This window comes from Callorhinus ursinus, unplaced genomic scaffold, assembly GCF_003265705.2.
Source record: "Callorhinus ursinus isolate GAN/ISIS: 27379988/994484 unplaced genomic scaffold, GSC_fseal_2.0 scaffold60, whole genome shotgun sequence".
Lineage (NCBI taxonomy): Eukaryota > Metazoa > Chordata > Mammalia > Carnivora > Otariidae > Callorhinus > Callorhinus ursinus.
In genome coordinates, this window is record NW_027397122.1 from 640,230 (window position 1) to 649,571 (window position 9,342).

Here is a 9,342-nt window from a genome sequence, read left to right on the forward strand (position 1 = left end):
CTGGAGAAAATGCTCATAATATATTGCTAATTTAAAATATATATATAATATATATATATACAAAACAGATTTATGTCATAATATTTTTCAGAAGCATGTGCAGGTACCTAGGGAATGTGCTGTTTGTATATAGGCAAATATACTGTGATGAGATTAAATCATTAAAAAGACTAAAATTTAGAAATTAAATGTTAGTATTTTCTTATGCATGCATTAAACATACGGTGCTACATAACGTAAAAACTAAGCACAATTCTGATCCATTTTGGTTTGATTAAAATTTTTTAGAAATTGTAATTTTAACTTGACATTTTGTGTTTTGGCAACTGGGAGACGGAGGCCGCCAGCACAGTCTTCTCTCCATCCTTTATTCTCTCTTAGAATTAATGCTCATGTAGAGAGAGAGGGGCAATACCGTCTTTCAAACTATCACTTTATACTGGACTTCTCATTGCTACGGATTTAGCATTATTTCTGTTGGAAACAACAGAATCGGGGGAGGAACTGGTAATTTTCCTCATAAAAGGGATCAGGGAAGTAATCCGAGAAAGTGACATTTCAATTATTCTCCAAAGATAAGCATCTTTCTGACAAGTGAAAATGTAAACAAAGACATCTTAAGCACTAATAGCTGCATAGAAAAAAAGCACGAGGCACAAATGTTTTTGGTGTCTTTAATGATCTCAAAGTAATAATAATAGTAACATTTTCAGAGAAATTACCACCTGCCAGGAGTGTGATAACTGATTTCCTTTGGGTTTCACATTTCAGCTGTCATCTCACAACGCAAGAATATTTTTCTCCTCTCTCTTTCTTTCCTTTCCACTGTCCCGTTTCTGGAACAAGTGAATGTGCAAATTCAATAAATTCCACAGAAGTGTTAAATGAGTTGAAACTGAGGAGAGACTTTGGGATGTGGCAGTTAGTTGACTTCTATCTCTTTTCTTATTCGGGGAGATGAAGTGGTGGTGAAGAATAGGTGGAGATGAAAGAGAGGGAGTTCATAGGGATGGGGGAGGAGGAGTTTGTAGGCATGGGGGATGGGGAGTCCCGGGGGGGGGGGGGTGGAGAGTTCTGGGGGGGCTAGGGGGTGGGGAGTTCTCAGAGATGGGGAACAGGAATTCATAGGGACAGGAGAAGGGGCGCTCGCTGGGATGAGGAAGAGTTCACAGAGATGAGGTGAGGGGAGCTGAGGAAGTTCATGTGTGCAGGACTACTTTGTTTCATACTTAAATTTAAAACACACTTGTTAACTGCCATATAAGGCAAAAAGAATTTATTGGATGCTCATGAAGTCTAGGGAGTGTAAAGAAATTTAAATATGATCCCTACTTTCAGAGATATCCTGGTAGAGGTGATTTATTGTACTTTATCCGCTTATGTGTCTAGTTGACTTGAATGAATGGGTGAGTGAATAAGTGGATGGATAGTTAATAAATTTGGCTAGAAGAGCGCAGCAGCACTCTGCGGGTATCCAGCACCAGAATCAAGATCTATTAGAAGCTCTATTTGCTATGAAATCAGCAGATAAAATTGTTATCTATCTGGCCAAAGATGAAGAAAACATATTTTAAAATAGTGTCTCTTTAGGTTATAAGTATATATTTTATTACTAGTTTTAGTAGTGTGAATGCCCTAGGTCTGTATCCTGAGTGAGTATCTGTGAGTTTCCATTCTTTCTAGAACACAGATAAGGCATTGAAAGGGAATCAGGGCACCTGGGTGGCTCAGTTGGTTAAGCAACTGCCTTTGGCTCAGGTCACGATCCTGGAGTCTCTGGATCGAGTCCCATATCGGACTCCCTGCTCAGCGGGGGGTCTGCTTCTCCCTCTGACCCTACCCCCTCTCATGTGCTCTCTCTCTCATTCCCTCTCTCAAATAAATAAATAAAATCTTTAAAAAAAAGAAAGGGAATCAGGAGTAAGAACGAGTAGCATGAATCATTTATTTTGGCCACTTGGAGGTAAGAGGAAGGGAATGCTGAAAGGAAACAAGACAATAATAAAAACATGCTTAATTTTTCCTATCGAATGAGATTGAATCTTGCTGTGAGTTTTAGTTTCCATTAGAAAAATATTTGAGGGAGAAAAATTCCTGACAAGTCATATTACAATTTTAATTCATTTTATTAAATATTAGTATTTCATTAAAGAAAGAAATGGTAATGTCAAACATTACTACATGAGAAAGAAAAAATAGCTCACTGTAAATGAAAATTTGATCAAATGCCTACAAATCAGAAACATCATAAAATATGTTAATTAAAATTACAGCCTTCATTTCCATTTTGTGATTTACTATACTGGAGTGTTATTCACATATAATGAAGGATATAGAATTAAATGAAAGTATTGAAAAATAAAATCAAGTTCAATCATCAGTCATGGTCAGAATTGAATTACGTGGTTCTAGATTCCTATTTTTAGTACTTGGCAGGTATTATGTAGTTCCTCTGCCCTTCCCTTAATCACTCTCTTCAACTCTGTTCTCTTTTTTATTGTTCCCTAAATCCCAACCTATTCACTTCATTATTCTTACATCTGAGTCATCAGGACGGAACAGTGCATTCCAGGTGCAGGTCAGCAGAACATTGTAGTGTCCTAAAATGGAGAGTAATGTTCCTATTCTATGACATAATATCCATAATGCATCTCAAAATTGCCTTAGTTTTCTTTGGCTTAAATCATAAGACAAACTACTACGTATATAACTTTGCCTCCAAAAAATCAGTTTTTTTAATTGGAAATATACTTTAATATATTAACATTTATAGACTTTCAAGTCATTATTGCTCCAGACATTTAAAATCATATAGCTTAACAAAGGAATATCACACACACACACACACACACACACACACACACACACACACACACAGTGGTATTGTTGCTATTGCCAAAATACTATATATGGTGGGTAGGATAGAGAGTGTGGATGCACTTGAATATTTTCCTTTCTCTTACACATTATAGACATGCCTTTGAGGTGTGACAACCCAGCCAGGGATTCTATTTTCTAAGCTCTCTTAAAAATGTGTGGGGACTCATGATTTGTTCCTATCAATACAGTGTGTGATGGAATTGACGTGTATTCCTTCTGGACCAAGGAACCTAATAAAAAAGAGTAACTGCTCTACTTTATTTCCTGATCCAACATCTAGTTGGAAGGACAGTGAGGCTTTGGTGGAAGGCAAAAACATGCTATAGGAGAGACTTGAGTGTCTTCCACTATGTGGAACAAACCACTTACAAAGAACACGTGCTCTATGGGACCAAGACATGAATTTTTATTCTTAGTTCTGTTGTCTTGGGGTTTACTTGTAGTAGCAGTTAACATTACCCTAATAATACAGCAGCGTCCTGTCGAAGCAATGCTGTATGGTGTCAACCCATCATCTTCTTAAAATGGAGATTGCTCTCTGTATCGCTCAGGGTTCTCCAGAGAAACAGAACCAATAGGATAGATCTGAGTTTCATATAGATGATAGACAGATAGATAGATTTATTTTAAGAACTTGGGTTAGCTCATGTGATTATGGGGCTGACAAGTCTGAAATCTGTAAGGCAGCCCAGCAGTCTGGAAACTCAGGCAGGATTTCTATGTTACAGTTCTGAGGCAGAATTCCTTCTTGTCTGGGAAAGCTAGGCATTTGCTCTTAAGGCCTTCAATGATTAGATGAAGCCTAACCACATTATCCAGGGTAATCTCCTATTAAAGACTGTAAATGTTAATCACATTTATAAAATATCTTCACAATAACATGTAGACTAGTGGTTGAGCCCAACAGTGGCCCAGCCAAGCTGACTCATAAAATTAATCATCACAGCCCACCCCTTGTCAACTTGGTATCTACATACACTCCCTTAAACCATACTTAATCTCCAAATAAAGGCAATCCTAAGTAATACATCCATTTAACATACAACTAGCCTGCATACAACTAAGCAAACTTTCCCCTGGAATCAGATGCAAATTCCTTGTGTGATGATTAAATACCATACATGATATATTAAAGGAATAAGGAACGGAAGAAAATAAGGATATTACACACACACGTACACATAAGCACAAACATATTCATAATAAAATAAAGAATTATTCATAATAATTGCAGTCTTCATTTCTACAACTGGTCACATGGTTGTAGCTGATTGTTATAATTACCTTCTTACATTATTCATTCCATATTTATGTTGCCTTCAGCGAGCACCTCAGATAATCATGGCTTTTTACCTGGTGAGATGATCCAAACTTTCATTCCTGAAGGATCTGCACCATTAGTGGTCCTGCCTGAATTGTGTTGTAGTGTTTCACTGACTTTAATCACAGGACATAGTAGTGCTAAGTGACACCCTAACAGATCTTCTGTCTTTCAAACATACTCTTCCTTACCTCCATTATGGAGTAGCAGTCCAATTTCCCCTTGTTAATCAGAATTAATCATCTCAGCAATAATTTTCCTGTTGGTTCAGAAGTAGAGGAACCCTTAGTGGGCAGGTGGCAATCATCACTTACAATTCAACAGAATCATTGCTGTGTCTCCTGAAGGAAGAATTCCTCCTGCTAGATCAGCAGTGAATAAGGTTATGGGGACAGAAAGTAAAATATTTTGCTAGTGGAATACTAGGAATAATACTGAGTAGTGTTATCTCCATTTCTAACCCTTCAATCCTGGATGCATGGATCTTGGCTAGGGGAGAAACCATATATTGGATGCTGATTGAGAGCATAGACAGCCTTCTGACGAAGCTTGCTCTAGTCTTCCGAGGTATTACCACCTATCTGATGCCCTAATTGAATCTTCAAAAGGTGGTTCCACCATTGTATCAAGCCAGCTGCTTCAGAGAGCAGGGAACACAGTAAAATCAGTGAATTCCATAAGCGTAGGACCATTGCTGCACTTACTTTGCTGTGAAGTGGGTTCCTTGAACAGAAACAATGCTGTGTGGAAAATCATGGCAGTGGATAAGGCAGTCTGTAAGTCCACAGGTGATAATTTTGGCACAACTAATTATGCACAGGGAAGTTGAATTTATATTCAAACTGTGTTTATTCCAGTAAGAACAAAATACTGCCATGTTGAAAGAGGCCCAGTATAACCAAACTGCCACCAGGTAGCTGTTCAGTCATCTGAGGAATGGTATTGCATGAAAAACTCAGTGTTTGCTGCTGGCCGATTGGACACCCACTGGTGGCTGTGGCCAGGCTTGCTTTGGTAAGTGGAAGTCTGTGTTGCTGATTCCATGCCTCCATCCTTGTCATCATGGCCCCTTTGTTCATGAGCCCATTGGGTGATGCCTGGGGAAAGATACTTATTGGCATCCACAGAATGGGGAATTCTAACCACTTGATTATCAAATCCTCTGCTAAGATCACCTTTTTTTGAACATTCAAATGAAACACAAATATCTTCATTTTTTTTTTTGCCCATGCAGAGAGTTCTACCCAAATACCTCTTTCTCAGACCTCCTTGTCACCAATTTCTTACATTTTTCCAAGTCCCTGACCATCCAGCCAAATCATTGACTACAGTCCATGAATGAGTATACAATCACACCTCTAGCCAGCGCTCCTACCAAGTACAATAAACAACCAGGTACACTGCACAAAGTTTGCCCACTGGGAGGATTTCCCTTCACCACCATCCTTCAGGGACATCCCAGAAGCTCTAGTGCTGTAGCTGCCCACTCGCAAGGAGTGCCTCAATATCGTGCAGAACCAACTATAAACCAGACCTGAGTTTTCTCTTCTTCAGTCAACAGATAATAAGGAATTCCCCATGAGGGCAATTATAGGAGCTGGAGAGGGTGGAAAGTAAGGTAGCAAGAATGTGGGCCATGGGCACTTGGACCTACGTCCTCATTTAACTTACTTGTGCCTTCAGGGCTTGCTTGAGCCCAATTTCATTCACACCATTTCCATCTTATAATAGAATGTTGCTGTGCATGTCCAACTTTATAGTTTGTTGGGTTAGTTAACGCTAAGTTCATAAAGGGCAGTTCAGTTTGCACGATGACTTGATGGGCCACGGTCAAGTATTCAGTCTCTACTAAGGCAGAGTAGCTGGACAAAATCTATTTTTCAAAAGTAGTTATCTGCAGAGAATGGCAGGGCTTTGCTCCAAAATTCTAAGGATCTGCCCTGTGATTCCCCTATGGGGCCTGCCCAAGGCTCCAAACAGTATCCTTTTCTGCACTGCTCTTTCAAGCATCATTGGGAGCAAGCTGGACTTGTTGTAGAGCTTTCTCTTATTCTGGGTCTCACCCCAAACTGCATCTTTTAGTCACTTGGTAAATGGGCTCTCATAGCACACTCTTGTGAGAAATATATTGTCTCCATAATCATAAAATGCCCACTAGGTTTTATACTTCTTTTTGGTTATAGGAGGAACCAGATGCAACAGTTTAATGTCTCACAGTGCTGGACCTTTAGAAATTTCCCTGAGGTAAAAGGCCCCTGAAATTTTGTTGGATTTATATCCCATCCTCTGACATACAAATGTCTTATCAAAAAGTCTAGAGTAATTGCTACATCTTGCTTGCTAGGTCCAATCAGCATAATGCCATCAGTATAGTCAGCCAGTATGATATCTTGTGGGAGGAAAAGATGATCAAGATCCTTATGGACTAAATTATGATATAGGGATGGAGAGCTGTTATAGCCCGAACATAGAACAGTGAAGATGTATTGCTGGTAGCAGCTTAAAGCAAACTGCTTCTGGCAGTCTGCTAACAAGTATCAAGAAGAAAGCATTTGACAGATCAGTAATTGCATACCATTTGTGAGGGGATATGTTAATTTGCTTATGCAGTGAAACCACATCTAGAATAGCAGCTGTAATTGGAGTTGCCACCTAGTTAAATTTACAATAACACATTGTTATTCCTCAAGATCCATCTGTTTTCTGCCCAGGCCAGTTAGGTGAGTTGAATGGAGATGTGGTGGGCATCACCACACCTGAATCCTTCCTGAAGTCCTTGATGGTGACACTAATCCCTATACTTCCTCCAAAAAATGTGAAGCTTTTGGCTTGCTTTGTTCTTAGGGAGTGGTAGTTCTGATGACTTCCACTTGGCTCTTCCTATCATAGTATCTTTTATCTAACTATTCAGGGAACCAGTGTGAAGATTATGCCAACAGCTGAGTTAATCTATTCTAGTTAGGCATTCTAGAGCTGAGGAAATAACAATAGCCTGGATTTGGCAGCCCACCGGGTACACTGTGAGATGGACTTGACTGAAAACTATTGATATCAGACTTCCATAAGCCCTTGTTCTGTCTGGTGGGTCACAGTGACATATTCAGTCTCTTGGAATTAGTGTGAGTTCAGAGCCAGTGTCCATTAATCCCCCCAAACTCTGATTATTTCCTTTTTCCACAATGCACCATCATCCTCGTGGAAAGCCATAGGTCCCTTATGGAGGGCTGGGAGAAAGATCATCAGAATAAATTTTGGCAGTGTACCATGGTCCTTCCTCAGGGTGACCCAGGTTCCCTTTCATTCAAGGCATTCTGGATCTACAAACTGGCTCATGTGTGGGAATTGAATGTGGAACTGTGACTCTCTAGAATTGATCGAGAACCCTTCCTCTTGTACAGATCAAGTGAGAATTTAAGACTGTCAAACTAGGTTTCTTCTGAGAGTACCATGATCAACTAACCATAGATGTCTATACATTATTCTCTTCTGATTACTGCTTTGGCTCCACTGTGCATTATGTTAACCATGCCCACCTTGTTTCTGATGATGTATTGGCACTGCCTGATCTCTGGTACCCTGGTTCCGATTATTCCTATTGTATTTAAGGATAGCAGTTTGCTGGCAGCAGTTCACATTGTCATTTTTCATCTACAGAGTAGAGCAACCACAGAGTTTTTCAAGAAGCTGGAGTTTCCCTCACAAATTTGTTCCTCAGAGTTTTACTGAAGGATGCATCTTCAGGACCCTCCTGAATTAGATACACAGGCTTTACATGATAGATCCACTCTAACATTCCAATCACCCTTAGCCTCCCTGTCCCTTCCTCTACAGTGTACCAAGATAGTTCTGGCATTTCAACTTCATTTAATGTAGAGCACCTTTTGGTCCACGTTTTAGCCAACCAACCAAACAAACTGTTAAGAGTCTTTTCTTACCCCTCCAGCTATCTATTAAATGCAGATCTTCTTTGGTGTGTTTATATCAGTAAATTAAACAAGATTCAAATTTATGTTCCTTCTATACTTATCCCACACCTTTCCTATTCATTTCCATCCCTAGCCCCTAGATTTCTGTCTGTATGAATTGGAAAAATCATGCAGTTCTTTTGGAGCACATCCCCTCATGGGTCACACTTTGAATCTCACCTTTTGGGATTTGCCAGAACTTGAGTTTAATTACAAGTCTAGAAGCACAGATGGGTGGTGGGGATAAATCTGGAGAGAGGGACCATGGGGAGAATCAGTACTGCCTTGCAAGGTTAGTACCTTTGGTGAGACCAACTACCTCAGGAAAAGCAGGAATAACCTCATCGGGTGGGGGTGGGTGGGCTGCTTCTATTGTCAAAGGAGATCTCACAGTATTTAGCAGAATTTAGTTCAGTGTTCCCATTCCAGTTTCTGGGATCCCACTACTTTCCAAACAATAGTATCTTTAACAATAGACACTCTGCTCTTTGTGGTGTAATTTGGCGACATTTTGCCCAACACAATGAGAAGCAAACTACCAATCTCATTATTCTCCTGCGTTTGACAAAAACATTCAAAGGTATCAAATACATTGTCACCCAGAACCTCACCTTCTATATGTATTTGATTAAAAGTATCCAGTGGTGATATTTTGCCTACCTCTATTATCACAACATGTCATGGACTATCAGTGCTTTCTTTACTAGTAGAAATAAAATCATTAGTGTATTTATTTATTTGTTTATTTTTAATTTTTTATTGTTATGTTAATCACCATACATTATATCATTAGTTTTTGATGGAGTGTTCCATGATTCATTGTTTGTGCATAACACACAGTGCTCTACGCAGAATGTGCCCTCTTTAATACCCATCACCAGGCTAACCCATCCCCCCACCCCGCTCCCCTCTAGAATCCTCAGTTTGTTTTTCAGGGTCCATCGTCTCCCATGGTTCGTCTCCCCCTCCACTTACTTCCCTTCATTCTTCCCTCCTACTATCTTCTTCTTTTTTTTCTTAACATATATAGCATTATTTGTTTCAGAGGTACAGATCAGTGATTCAACAGTCTTGCACAATTCACAGTGCTCACCATAGCACATACCCTCCCCAATGTCTATCACCCAGCCACCCCCTCCCTCCCCGCCCACCACTCCAGCAACCCTCAGTTTGTTT